Here is a 14,197-nt window from a genome sequence, read left to right on the forward strand (position 1 = left end):
TGATAACCACATTATTCTCACGTCACAAGGGATGTGAAATAAGCAGAGGAATTGCAGGACTCGATTGGAAAATACTAACAGATCAGGAAAGGGATCTGGGGTCATAGTAGATTGATCTTTTAAAACATCAAGCCAATATCTGGCTGGTATCAAGAAAACAAATGGTAAGTTAAGTTGCAACGTTCCCTATAAGCTGTGCGGCTGCGCAGCTCTGTCGTTCCCGCACTGCCCAGGACTGGCTTTTGCAATGTTAAAGTTCAGACATGCGCGAATCTGTGAATCCTGTGCATCCAAAAAAATGTTACGGGGAACATTGTTAGGTTGTGTAAATATTTGAATAGAATGTCGATCAAAGGCGGTTATGCTGTCACTATATAGAGTGCGAATCAATTTGCACTTGTGGGAGTATTGTGTGCAGTTCCTGAAGCGTTACTACAGGGAGGATGTAACTGACCTTGAAACGGCGCAGAGTAGAGCTGATTAGGAAATCAGAGATAAAACATCTGTATAAATTTGCAGAACTAGGACTTTTCTTGTTGGCGAGGAGACAACTGAGGATGAATATAGTGAAGGTATTCAAATTAATAAGACTCAGGGATATAGAGGATCAGTTAGGACTGTTTGATTTGGTGCAGGATTGCAGAACAAGAGTGCATTAGTATAAGCTGAAAAAGGGAAGACTCAAGTGAGACGTAAGAAAGCATTACTTAACTGTGAAGATGGTCAGTTTTTGGAATAGCTTACCACGGGAGGTTGTAGGGACAAGTAGGTTTGATCTTTAAGCTCAAAGTGGACAAGCATCTTGAAGAGAAATCCATCATTGATTACAACTGCAAGGACAGCAGGAAAACTGATTAAATGGAGCTATGGAGGAGTGGATCACCTACCCTTTACAGACACTGTCCAATTTCCATTCTGTTGTTTTCAATGGAATGAAAATCAAGCGGGTGCTCCAACGGGTGGGTGATCCATCCTGCCAGATTACCACTGGGGCAGTGAAAGCAAAAAATGTCCGCGTGGCTTTTGCTGGTCTTGAGGTTTTCTGTTTCTGAGAGCCCAGATCCCATATTACTGACAAGTGATTTTCTGTTGTATCCCATTCAATTATTTTCAGGTCAGTTCATTTATTTTACAGTAACTAAAAAACAAAATACTGCAAATGCTGGAAATCTGAAATAAAACAGAAAATGCTAGAAATATTTAGCAGGACAGGCAGCATCTTTGCAGAGAGAAACAAAGTTAACGTTTCAGGTCGATAACCTGAAACAATTCTAGCGACAGGTCATCGACCTGAAATGTTAACTTTGTTTCTCTCTCCACAGGTGTTGCCTGACCTGGTAAGTATTTCCATCATTTTCTGCATTTACTTCACATATTTAGGAAACCATACCATTTGCTGCAGAATGCCTATAAAAGTACAGGTTGGAATGGTCTATTTCAGATCTTTAAGAATAATTACTGTGGTGCAGCAGGCAACTTCGAGCAAAAAGAAGCTTGTACAGTAAATGTATTCTGCAGTTGTGCTGCAAAATTGTTTCACTTGTAGCGAATTAAGTCATAAATATTCAATTGTTTATAAGCACATTCTCTGCTTTTATGAAAAAATAGCTCTCAACTGTGATGATTCAAATGACTAACTCAATACAGCTAAGCCTACCTCTCTACTGCTGTGGTGATTGAAGATTTGATTGAATTGATAAAAGGAATACTTAATCAACACCATCTTTAAATACCTTTTAATGCTGGTTACTAGTGCTAGTTTGTGTTGAAACAGCAATGTTTTTGTGTGCACCGAGTCTAGGTTTACACTTCATTGCAGTATTGAGGGAGCTCCGCTGCACTGTCGGAGGTGCCATCTTTCAGATGAGATGTTAAACCTCTCTCAGGTGGACGTAAAAGGTCCTACGGCACTATTCCAAAAGAGATGGGGAGTTCTCCCAGTGTCCCGGTCATATTTACCCCTCATTGAACACCTGAGAAACAGACAATCTGATCATTCATTTAATTGTTGTTTGTGGGAGCTTACTGTGCGCTTATTGGGTGCCACATTTCCTGCATTACAATAGTGACTACACTTCAAAAGTACTTAATTGGCCCTGCCTTCTGTTGCCTGGGCCCTAAGCTCTGGAATTCCCTGCCTAAACCTCTCCGCCTCGCTACCTCTCTTTCTTCCTTTAGTACGCTCCATAAAACCTACCTCTTTGACCAAGCTTTTGGTCACCTGCCCTAATTTATCCTTATGTGGCTCAGTGTCAAATTTTTTGTTTAAAATACTCATGTACAACGCCTCGTGACGTTTTACTACGTTAAAGGTGCTATATAAATACAAGTTGTTGTTGTTGTTGTTGTAAAGTGCTTTGGGACATCCTGAGGTTGTGAAAGGCGCTATGTAAATTCCCCTCTTGTTGGGTCTTTATATGACATTGTGATGACTGCATTTGCTGGATTAAAGTTGAGGCTAGAACATTGACCTTGACCACTCGTGTGAGGTCATTAAACTTCTTGCAGCACTGCATCCAGGTCCTCGGGGCTAGACTCCTGGCATTGACCTCCACGGCTATCTGCTCCCACTGCCTTTTCACTGTGTGTCTGTGGCGCCTCCTTGCCCCTTGCGGATACAGGACATCTCTCCTCCTTTCCATCTCCTCCACCAAGGTCCCCAGAGCAGCATCGCCAAATCTGGGTGCCCGTTCTTTCCCATGTTCAGCCGTTAATTCAGTCTTTCCCAGGTCAGAATGTCTTCCACAATGACTTCCAGTACCTGCTCCAGCCACAATGCACCTCCTCTTTAAGTGGTGCAGGCTAGCTTTAAGCAGTGCAGGTTAGCTTTAAGTAGTGCGAGCAATTATCGATTTTGGGTCCCACGCTGATGCATGCAGCCAATCAACAGCGCGTTTAACGCTGGCTGCACGCAGAAATCGTGTAAATGAGCAGGCAGCATGAAAATGGCATCCTGTCTGCATTACATCCAACAGACATGGGTTAATCGCGCATCGTGATCCCCGCACACGTTTTTCGGGGCTATCCAATTTAGCCCCCAGTGTTCCTTTTCAGACTGTTTTCCTTTGAGTTTGTATAGCATAGCCCATTTAATGATGAATAGAGGCAACCAATTGTGTGGGATTATTCTTGGCATTTAGATTTATGTCCAGCCAGATTGCTTTATAGATTGATGGTTGATAACCCCATATTTCAAACCAATTTGATTTTTAACATAATGCGTGTGTGCTCACCGTATTGGCAACAGAGATTTCACACCTTAAAGTGTGAAACTACTGCTCTCTTATTAGATACTGCCATACATGTATTCAGGCCCTTTGTGGCAGTAACATCACAGTTACTAGCCAGTTGTCGGAAACTGAAGTGATAGGAACAGCTTTTGTTTCTATACATCAGCCAACAATGAATTTTGAAAATAGTTCTCCGTGTTTTTTGTAAGATTTACCTCGGGTCATGGAGTGATGTTTTCACATTGGCTCCTTAAGTCACTGAGACATAGAAACGTAGAACATAGAAAAATAGGAGCAGGAGTAGGCCATTCGGCCCTTCAAGCCTGCTCCGCCATTCAATCTGATCATGGCTGATCATCTCAATACCATATTCCCGCTCTCTCCCCATACCCCTTGATGCCTTTTGTGTCTAGAAATCTATCTATCTCCTTCTTAAATATATTCAGTGACTTGGCCTCCACAGCCTTCTGTGGTAGAGAATTCCACAGGTTCACCACCCTCTGAGACAGCACCATTAATATTATTTGTCTGGGGAACTTTAAAGATGGACATCAGAATATCTTGAGGAGAGAAGCAATTAGCATTGAAGTATCCATTTCACATTTTAATGATCCACCTTTAGCACTAAATAAGAAAATGATTATCCCATGAGTGAACTTAATATACAGTAGGAAACAATGGAATACTGTACTCAGTTTATTTTATTCATGAGAAAGAGCTCACTCAAATTCACAGATCTTGCTCAGTCATAGAATGACGTCGATGACCCACTGGTTTGAATTGTGTATAGGAACAATTAATGCAGTGAGCAGAATTAGTTTTAATTGATTTTCTGAATTAATTTACGAAGAATTGTACTGGGTTATATTTTAAAATATAAAGCATAAATCTAAATATTTCTTTTCTTTTCTATTCCGCCAGCTGCAAGTTCTTATAGTGAGTATTGTGGCATATGTGTGTATTAATGTTATTCTGGTCTAAGTAATGCAGTGTTTGCTTTTAGCTCGCAGTGGTTTCTGAAATTGCGCATTTAGTCCTTGTATCTGTTTTCTCTGCTTTAGTTACAAAAAAGCTTTTTGGGGAGTAAAGTTGGGAAGATGCGTCCATAACTCCACATAAGTCAACAGAATTCATGTCATTACATGGGCAGTCGCATTTACACTCCTGGAGTTGTAATATCTAATTGCAGGTCAATACCAATTTATTTGGTACGATTATCAACACCATTAATTGCCAAGTAGGGTTGCTGAATCTTAAGTCAAGCTAAGCAAAATCAGCCACTTGGTACCCCAGTACAATTTCTCCAGTTGCTTTGTGCACCCTACAACAAAAAAGGTTCAGATTTATAGAAAGACTTTCTTGTTATAGTTGTCTCAAGCTGCACACTATTGTTATTCCACCTAATCTATATAAAAAGTACATTTTAGAACAATAAAACAGTTCAAGTGTGTTGTTAGCAATGTAACAGAAGCACATAATGGGGTCGATTTTCCTGGAGCCATCGGGTGGGGTTTCAGGCGTGTGGGGGGGGGGGGAAATCGCAAAAATAGGGGGCCACGACTCCCCCCCGCCTGATTCCCTGACCCGACCAGAAATATTTAGATTTATGCTTTATATTTTAAAATATAACCCAGTACAATTCTTCGTAAATTAATTCAGAAAATCAATTAAAACTAATTCTGCTCACTGCATTAATTGTTCCTATACACAATTCAAACCAGTGGGTCATCTACTTCATTCTATGACTGAGGCGGGACTGGTCGTCGGGAGCCTAATCACCAATAATTGACATCTTCAATGCCATTTTAAGGGGCCCTTGCTATTTTCAGCCTTATCCCACGCTAAACACGCCTGGTGGGAACCCCGCTGATGAAACCTGGCGTGAACAATGTCGGCTTGCTTACTTTCAGCTGCAGGTCAATCAGGAAAGAAGAGATTTAATCAGACAGCATTTGTAGGTTGCAGGACCTTGTTGTTTCAGGCTTGGGGCAACTTGTTCAAGGCTTAGGCACAGCAGTGGAAGGTTGGAGCCTCACACACTTCTCCAGTGTGAGCTCCTGGGAAGCCCCTCTCGCCACCCTCACTCAGCGCTTCCTCAACTGAGGCACCTACCAGAAGCATGGGAGGCCTTTTTTTCCTTCCCCCTCTTGGCATTAGAGGACCTCCAGCCCCAATCGCGAAATGACACAACCCACAACTGCAGAAGTTGCCATCTGAAATTTTATTTACAATAACCAACTGATGGCATTTTAAAAATAAACACAACATTTCACCCAAGTGACTACCCTTGTGATTAGTGGTGCTTTATTTTTCTCTTACGCGTGCTCCTACGTAGTGGATTCCCTGTGGCTTCAGCAGATGTGGAGGCCCCTTGCTCACTTTCCTGCTGCTCCTGTCTCGACACCTTTGGCGGGCGTCCTCTGGGGTGGTGAGCCTGTGAGGGTTCACCAGCAGCCTGCTGCTCCTGTGGCTGTGCAGGAGTTGAGACGTCTATCTCCGTTGGGTGTGGACTCCGGCGGGGCTCTGACCGAGGGCTCTGCAGTGGCATGGAAGTGTGAGCGCTTGGAGAGGAGCCCCCACTTCCTTGAGGTCTGCCACCAACCTCCCTCTCATGGGTCAGGTCCCCCTCAGTGCCTGCAAGTGGCTTGAGAGCAGCTTGCTGCACATCAGGGGGGCCATGGGGACCCGTTTCTACAATGGCAGTCCTACTCAGAGGGCCTGCCATGAAAGTCTGCTTTCTCTGCTCAATAGCTGACCATTGCTCCTCCAGAGATGGCAGTCTATTCTGAGCACTCACCATGTTTTCAACACTCTGGCGACTTAGCTCCTCCATAGCCATAGCCATCCTCTCCTCTACTGTAGCCATCCTTTCCGCGGAGGTTGCCATCCTTTCCGTGGCGATGCGTTCATGCGCCAATGACTCCACAAATGCTCTGCTCATGTTCGCTATGGACTCCTCCATTCGCTCCACACTCGCAGCGACCCTGGAGACAAAACCTGCCAGACACTCCTGCATCTGTGCATGGAGATCCATCACCTCTTCTCTTGCCGATGGACCCAGAGGCAGAGGGTTGACATGCAGCAGAGCTGAGCTGGCAGAGTCCTGCGCCCTCCGACGAGGACTCTCCACTGCTGTCCCTGTCTCCACCATCTGCTGATGCTCACTTGTGAGCTGTGATACACCAGGTGACAACACTACTCTATCTCGCGAAGGTCCCACCGAGGTGTGAGTGTCTGCGCTGGTGCTGGGTGCACTGAATTCTGCTGACGCTGCGCCCTCAGAGGTCGGAGCTTCCTCTGAGGCGTCTGGCTGCTCAGCCTCTTCCTCCTCCGCAGTGGGGACGGGGGCTTCGGATGGTCCTGTGGGGGAGTAAAGGAAAGAGTTAGAGATGTGATGCCAAGGTTACATGCACATTGGATTTTGCAGATGTTCATAAGTCCAAATGATGTAGCTTCAGAATCATAACAGCGACTCATGCTATGAGAGAGATGGAAAACTATTCTGTCACCAGCTTGCGGGCCTGCCCCTGTCTCTCCTTCCACAGCCACATCAGCCCCGACAATTTCCAGGACTCCGTCCTCCCAGGGGGTCAGGTGGGCTATTGAGGGAGGGCCTCCTCCAGTCCTGGCTCGCTCTCTGTTGTTGTGAGCTCTCTTTTCCTGCAATGAGGGAGACAAGTGGAGTTTGAGTGAGAATGAAGGAGTGAGTGTAGAGATTGCATAGCATAGATATTTAGAGGGAGACAAAGATGGTGTGAGGCTGCAAGACCAAGGGCCCTCCCTGTGTGTTGTCAGTTGGGCTCAAAGCATCAGAGTGAGAGGGAGTGTGAGGGCTGCATGGTGGAATAGTTATGTGAACGTTAGCATAGAGAGAGGGGGAATGGGCAAGGGTGCATGGATGTGACTGTGAAGTGGGATGTGGAGGAAGAGAGTGCTAAAGCTGAGTGCTGGTGGGGAAAGGCAATGGGGATCAGTTTGAGGGTGATGGAAACTTCATACTTACTTTTCCTGTACGGTGAAGGTCATGGAATCGCTTCCGACACTGTATCCAGGTTCTTCTGGTGACTCCTAGCGAGTTGACATCTGCTGCCACCTGCATCCATGCAGCCTAGGTCTCAGTGGGAGGCCTCTTCCTCCCTGACCTAGGGAAGAGGACCTCCCTGTGGGCCCTCACCCCATCCAATAATGCCTGCAGTGAAGCCTCATTGAATTTGCTGCCAGCTCGGGGTCTGGCACTGGCCACAGCTGCTGCAGGCTCCTCTGCCATCCTGTGTGGTTCGTATGGAAGCCTGCAGAGGTTGCAATGCTTGCTATAGATTTGAAAAGCACCACGAATGATGACATCATACTTTGGGGCTTTCTGACTGGAAATAGTCAATTAGCAAGGGTTCCCACACGCTGGAAATGAATTGGCCAATTGAGGGAAAATTGCATCAATCTGGCAGACCCATTTACATTCGTGTGGGGACCCTGACATTCGGGGAACCCGACAATTCCCCGCACCTGTGGGAAAATTGACTCCAATATGTTTAGGCAACCCCTCCCTGAGAATATGAAGTGTAAATTTGACTATGAAAAAGCAACACAAACAATATTGCATCTATATTAGTTAATGTTTACTGATATGAAAGAACTTCTGATGAGAAAAACAGAAAATGTTACAAGCACACATCTGGTCAGTTAGTGTCAGAGAAAGAAAGAGAATTCGAATGAAGGGTCTGACTTGGAACGTTGAGCTGTCTTTCTCTTTCTGATGACTTGCATTTTCTACTTTTCTTTCAGGTTTCCAGCATGCACTGTTTTTCTTTTTAACTGAATCTGCCAGTGGTGCTCATGAGTTGTTTCCCTTTCGAACACATGATTTAAAAGCTGTAAGGTATAATTAGAGATACAGCAGTGATATCATCTCAAGAAAAAACATCATTGCATTTTAAAAGTTGACTACAGCTGATTGTAGAGTAAGAAAAATTCAAAAACTACTTGTAAAACATCCCCTAGCTATTACTAAGTAATCACTGCTGCCATCTTGACATACTGGTTTCAAGGGAATGTGATGGCCCAGAAATTCGGGTTAGGGGCTTCCCACAGGTGCAAGTCCCCGACCTGCACTTACCTTGCGCGCCGGCAGTTGAGCTGTAGGGCCCCGTGGAATTCCGCTCCGGGGCTTGGCCCAGCTCCCGGCGCGCTGTGCTTGCATGTCCCAGGGGCGTAGTTAGTGCGATGCGTCCCCTGGGATCACGTGAGCCATGGGCAGCCAATCGGAGGAGGGAAAAGCCCATTCATAAGATTGACAGGAAGACCTGTCTAAACTTATGAATACTATGGGCCTCAAAATAGCAGTAAACCTTAAAATAAATTTTTTAAAAATCACACTTTTTCAATAGATTACAAATTACATTAAATAACTACTTTAAACAATAATTTAAATTTTTGAAAAATATAATTTTATAAAAAAAGGGGCTAAAAATAAACTTACCTTGCTTTAAAGTATTTAAAAATAATAAAGCTGTGGAAAAAATGTTTTAATTTTAATTAATTGACCACTTACCTTGTGAAAAGCAGGCCTTACGCCTGCTTTTTAAATGTGTAAATCCTACAGGCTTAACCTCGCGTGAAAACCTGCAAAAAAAAAACTAAGTTCAAAGCGCACGCGCAGCCTCCCCTGCGCGCGCGTTCGACCTCTGAACCCCTTCGTTCAGAGGATCGGAAGTGCCGGTTTCCCGCGCATGCGCACTTCCATTCGGCTTACGGGTGAGTACCCCATGCGAACCCACCCGTGGAGAGCCGAATTTCTGGGCTGATGTGTTTTTTTATACCTATGACTGACATTTAGTCTTGCTTGCTCCATTGTTAGTCTCAAGTGAAAAGGATTGAGTGGGCTCAATCCAGTTTCCTATGGACATTCCTGCACAGCACTCTGCTACTCTGAATTAGGCATTAATTCAACAATTATTTTTTAAAGGATAAAAGAAAGACCCAGTGGTAAATGGAAATCTTATACTAACTTAGTAAAATGGTTGCTTTAAGATGCATTTTCAAGAAAGCTGGTAGAAGAGAAGCTGTGCTTTGCACGTGGCCTACAGTGATTGAGGTTGTAATTTTGGTTGAGAAGTATTGTATATTGAACGGTGATGTTCTCCAGTTTCAGCTGGTAAAGTCGATCAATATTAGTTCGGCACTAAATTTATTCTCTGTAAGTAGCTGCCCATATTTTATTCACTATCCCATCCCGCAGACAAAAATAAAAATGAAAAACATACAGAGACAGTAACAAGAATACTATATTTCAATACTTTTCAAAGAATAATACTTTTCAAAGAATAACTCTTGAGATTATAAGTATGATTGCATAATCTGAGACTTCCAACAGGGAACATTGCTCACAGTGAGTGCATTTCAGGAAATCACGGGCGCACAGTGCATGAGTTCCCAAGATGTGCACCCTGTGAGGAGTGCTGAATCATGGAATTAGTCTGTACGGAATCATGGAATTAGCCCGTACGTTCTTAGGGCAAATGTCAATCACATTTGTGTCAATCACAGATAAGGCCATCTCTGATCACTTCCTTGTATCGCTCTCCACCCACATACCCCTTTCCCCTCCCAACCCTACTTCCTTCTGTGTCAGCCCCTGGAATAAGCTCTCTCCCAATTCACTTACAACTGCAATTTCAAAATCCCAACTGTCTAGTCTTTGGTCCTCCATTCACCATGACATTTCTGCAGCTACCGATCTGATCAACCATACCCCCAGCACCACCTTTGATGCCCTAATCCCCATTAAAACCATTACTCTCTCTCATCCTGGCCATTCCCCCTGGTATGGCCTGCATCTCCATTCCCTTAAGTCCAAGGGACGCAAACTTGAACAGATATGGCGAACAATTGGGTTAGCAATTCACCGCCAGATCTGGCCGGACCACATAAAGCACTAAAGGGTCCTGCTCTCATCTGCCAAAACTGCTCACTATTCCAGGATCATTCTGGGATTTAAAGATAATCCTGGCTTCTTCTCTCCACTACAAACCATCTTCTTAAACCATTCACCACCAGATCTGGCTGCACCACATAAAGCACTAAAGGGTCCTGCTCTCATCTGCCAAAACTGCTCACTATTCCAGGATCATTCTGGAATTTAAAGATAATCCTGGCTTCTTCTCTCCACTACAAACCATCTTCTTAAACCCCTCTCCCCGTCTCCTCCGCACTCACCTCCAACAAGAAGTGTGAGGAGCTCATGGACTTCTTTGTCACTAAGATTGAGACCATCTGATCAGCTGCCTCTGCCACTTCCCTCTCTTCCACTAGCCCACTGGGCCAAACTTTTTCTAAGGTTCCCCCCTGCACTAGCCCTGAACTCACATCTTTCTCCAGTTTCTCTCCGATCTCCCTTCATGCCCTCTCCGAGCTCATCTTGTCCATGCGACCCACTTAATGCTCCCTCGACCCTATTCCCACTGAACTGCTGACCACCCAACTTCCTTTCCTGGCTCCCATGTTAGCTGATATTGTTAACGGTTCTCTCTCCTCAGGTACTGTCCCCCTCTCCTTCAAATCTGCCGCCATCACCCCATCCCTCAGAAAACCAACCCTTGACTCGTCCGTCCTTGCAAACTACGCCCCATCTCCAACCTCCCTTTCCTCTCCAAAGTCCTTGAATGTGTTGTCGCCTCCCAAATCCATGCACATCTTTCACGGAACTCCATGTTTGAATCTCTCCAATCAGGTTTCTACCCCTGCCACAACACCGGAGTGGCTCTTATCAATGTCACAACTAACATCCTATGTGACTGTGACAATGGTAAACTACCCCTCCTCATCGTTCACTGCCCATCTGCAGCCTTTGACAAGGTTAACCACACCATCCTGCTCCAACGCCTCTCCACTCGCCTGGTTCCATCCTTATCTATTTAATCGTAGCCAGAGAATCACCTGCAATGGCTTCTCTTCCCGCTCCTGCACCGTTACCTCTGGTGTTGCCCAATGATCTATCCTTGACCCCCTCCTATTTCTCATTTACATGCTGCCCCTTGATGACATCAACTGAAAACACTACCTCAGTTTCCACTTGTACGCTGGCGACACCCAGCTCAACCTCAACAACACCTCTCTCCACCCCTCCACTGTCTCTAAGTTGTCAGACCGCTTCTCCGACATTCAGTACAGTATGAGCAAAAATTTCATCCAATTAAATATTGGGAAGACCGAAGCCATTGTATTCAGTCCCTGCCACAAACTTTGTTCCCTAGCCACTGACTCCATCCCTCTCCCCGACAACTGTCTGAGGCAGAACCAGTTCACAACCTTGTTGTCATATATGACCCCGACATGAGCTTCCGACCACATATCTGCACCATCACTAAGACCGCCTTTTTCCACCTTCAGTACGTCACCTGACTGTGCCCCACCTCAGCTCATCTGCTACTGAAACCCTCATCCATGCCTTTGTTACCTCTAGACTTGACTATTCCAACGCACTCCTTGCCGGCCTCCCACGTTCTACCCTCCGTAAACTTGAGGTCATCCAAAACTCTGCTGCCCATGTCCTGACTCGCACCAAGTCCCGTTCACCCATCACCCCTGTGCTCGCTGACGTACATTGGCTCCCGGTTAAGCAATAACTCGATTTTAAAATTCTTATCCTTGTTTTCAAATCCCTCCATGGCCTCGCCCCTCCCTATCTCTGTAACCTCCTCCAGCCCCGCAAGCCCCCGAGATATCTGCGCTCCTCAAATTCTGGCACCTTGAGCATCCCTGATTTTAATCGCCCAACTATTGGTGGCCGTGCCTTCAGCTGTCAAGGCCCTAAGTTCTGTAATTCCCTCCTTAAACCTCGCCGCCTCTCTACCTCTCTTTCCTCCTTGAAGACGCTCCTTAAAACCTACCTCTTTAACCAAGCTTTTGGTTATCTGCCCTAACATCTCCTTATGTGGCTCGAAGTCAAGTTTTGGATTTTTAACACTCCTGAGAAGCGCCTTGGGACGCTTTACTATGTTAAAGGTGCGATATAAATACATGTTGTTGAATGTGACTTCATCTCTGCTGCTTGTTATTTTACAAACTTTTTCTGCTTTGTTATCCTTCATCTTCACGAGTGTATATCAAATTTAAATTTAGTGAGAAAATTGCTATTACCTCCTTAAAATTAGATGATTTCTCCAGAGTAATTAAAAATGAGTTTTACTAAATGCAGACCAGAATGTACATGATGCTAAAACTGCAGGAAGGTAGCATAGACAATATGGCTTTTAAAAAAAAAAAGTCTAGTACCAAATTTTAGATGACCAACAAAGGTTACTTTAACAGCCCAGATTTTGAGGTCAACAGCGAAGGAACGGCGCTTGCTGTTCATTACACTTACAGCTGCCCACAGACTTTTCATGGGCTTTTGAGTGGCAACTTACGGTTACTCGAGATCCTTTTCAATATGGTGCCTTCTAGCGGGGATCTGTAGTGCGTGTGAGTAGAGCAAGCAACAGTGTGTCTCTTCATCCAATCGGATTGAAGAATCCTCGCCGAGACACGCAGACTAAACCAGGAAGTATAAATTAGAAGATTCAATATAAAATCATGTACAGAAAGTGAAACAAAGTGAGGGAAAGAGAGATGGGATTGAGAGAGAAAGATAAAAAAGACAGAAGGAAAAAGTTTTTTTTTTTAATTCTAAAATCTGATGGAATGAGACTCTACACTTGTAAAAGTACGTTTTCAGTGCCAGAGAGGTTGTTCAGCAGTAACTAAGATTTATCATGCTGTTAAAATTTTACTTGCACCTGAATGCACAGGCCCTGACTCTGGCAGGTTTAGTGGGTAACTGGTGGGCACATATGGAAACTTCATGCCCTTCATGTATTTTAATGCCGAATCTATCTGCGAGGTACTGGTGTAGTGAAGCTTGTGGAGGAGTAGAGCAAATCGAACAGCAGCTTCTGGATTTCTGCATTTAATTGCGCATGTGTCGATGCCAGAACTTGCTGTCCGATTTACTCCATCATAGCGGTGAACGCTGATAGTCTTAATGGAAAATCCGGGCCATTATGTATTGGAAATTGGATCTTTAAGAAAATAATTTTATGTAAAGAATGGGTTTACAAAAATAAATTGTTCTGTTGCTAACAAAAAATCGTCTATAACAACATATTTTTATTTGCAGCAATATAGTCAGATATAGAAGTAGCACCTAAATGATGCATTCATTATTGAAGGTTATCAGCATCTGAATACAGTTCAGATGGAATATTCAGCCCCATTACCTCACTGTGCCATTAACTGACAAACTGATGTAGTCTTTGTCCTGTTTGTAACTGCGTACTAATGAACAAAAAGAAAATAATATTGTTGTATAATATAGTGTGGGGCAGGCTTGATAAACCAGCTGGTCTTTTCCTGCCCGTTGATTGCACATGTTTGTATAATAATCTTAATAAAGCGGTCTTTCTTTATGCTTCTCACATATTCAGTTTATTTTGTTTTTCGAACAGAGCTACCAGATCAAGTATTAAGAGTTTTCAAGGCAGACCAACAAAGTTGCTACATAATGATCAGCAGAGATACCGCCGCAAAGGAAGTGGTAATTCAGGCACTTCGAGAATTTGCAATGACTGCTGCTCCTGAATCATACTCGCTATGTGAAGTCTCCGTTACTCCTGAAGGTGTTATCAAGCAAAAACGACTTCCGGATCAGCTATCAAAGCTCGCCGACCGAATCCAACTTAGTGGCAGGTAAGGATGACTAAAATGCCAGAATCAATGTTCCTGCAAGGAAACCAATTAAAATAAACTATTATTTACGTTGGATTTGGATGGGGAAACACCAAGTTTGAAGATATATTTAGAGCATTATCTATAGGTGTAATGCATACAAGCATAGCAGCATGTCAACCTCTGAATTATTTTTTGTCTCATTTTGTAAAGTGTTCTTTTCCCCCTCCGATTGCTCCCAACCCAATGTTCCCAGTCCTCTTTTC

At 44.2% G+C, this 14,197-nt stretch overlaps 1 protein-coding gene and 1 pseudogene across 2 annotated transcripts in view; one reads left to right on the top strand and one right to left on the bottom strand.

Moving 5' to 3' along the window:
- The window catches only part of LOC147109776 (large ribosomal subunit protein bL17m-like), a 642,401-nt gene that overhangs the window by 150,678 nt on the left and 477,526 nt on the right, over positions 1-14,197 (bottom strand). The window lies entirely within an intron of this gene.
- LOC147109778 (rap guanine nucleotide exchange factor 2-like) overlaps positions 1-14,197 on the top strand; it is a 149,600-nt pseudogene that overhangs the window by 61,035 nt on the left and 74,368 nt on the right. The window contains exon 4 of the transcript XR_015080153.1: positions 13,712-13,952. The product of XR_015080153.1 is annotated as a rap guanine nucleotide exchange factor 2-like (transcript). The remainder of the gene's footprint in view (positions 1-13,711; positions 13,953-14,197) is intronic.

Source organism: Somniosus microcephalus, chromosome 12, assembly GCF_052327205.1.
Source record: "Somniosus microcephalus isolate GS21.2 chromosome 12, FLI_Smic_1.0, whole genome shotgun sequence".
NCBI lineage: Eukaryota > Metazoa > Chordata > Chondrichthyes > Squaliformes > Somniosidae > Somniosus > Somniosus microcephalus.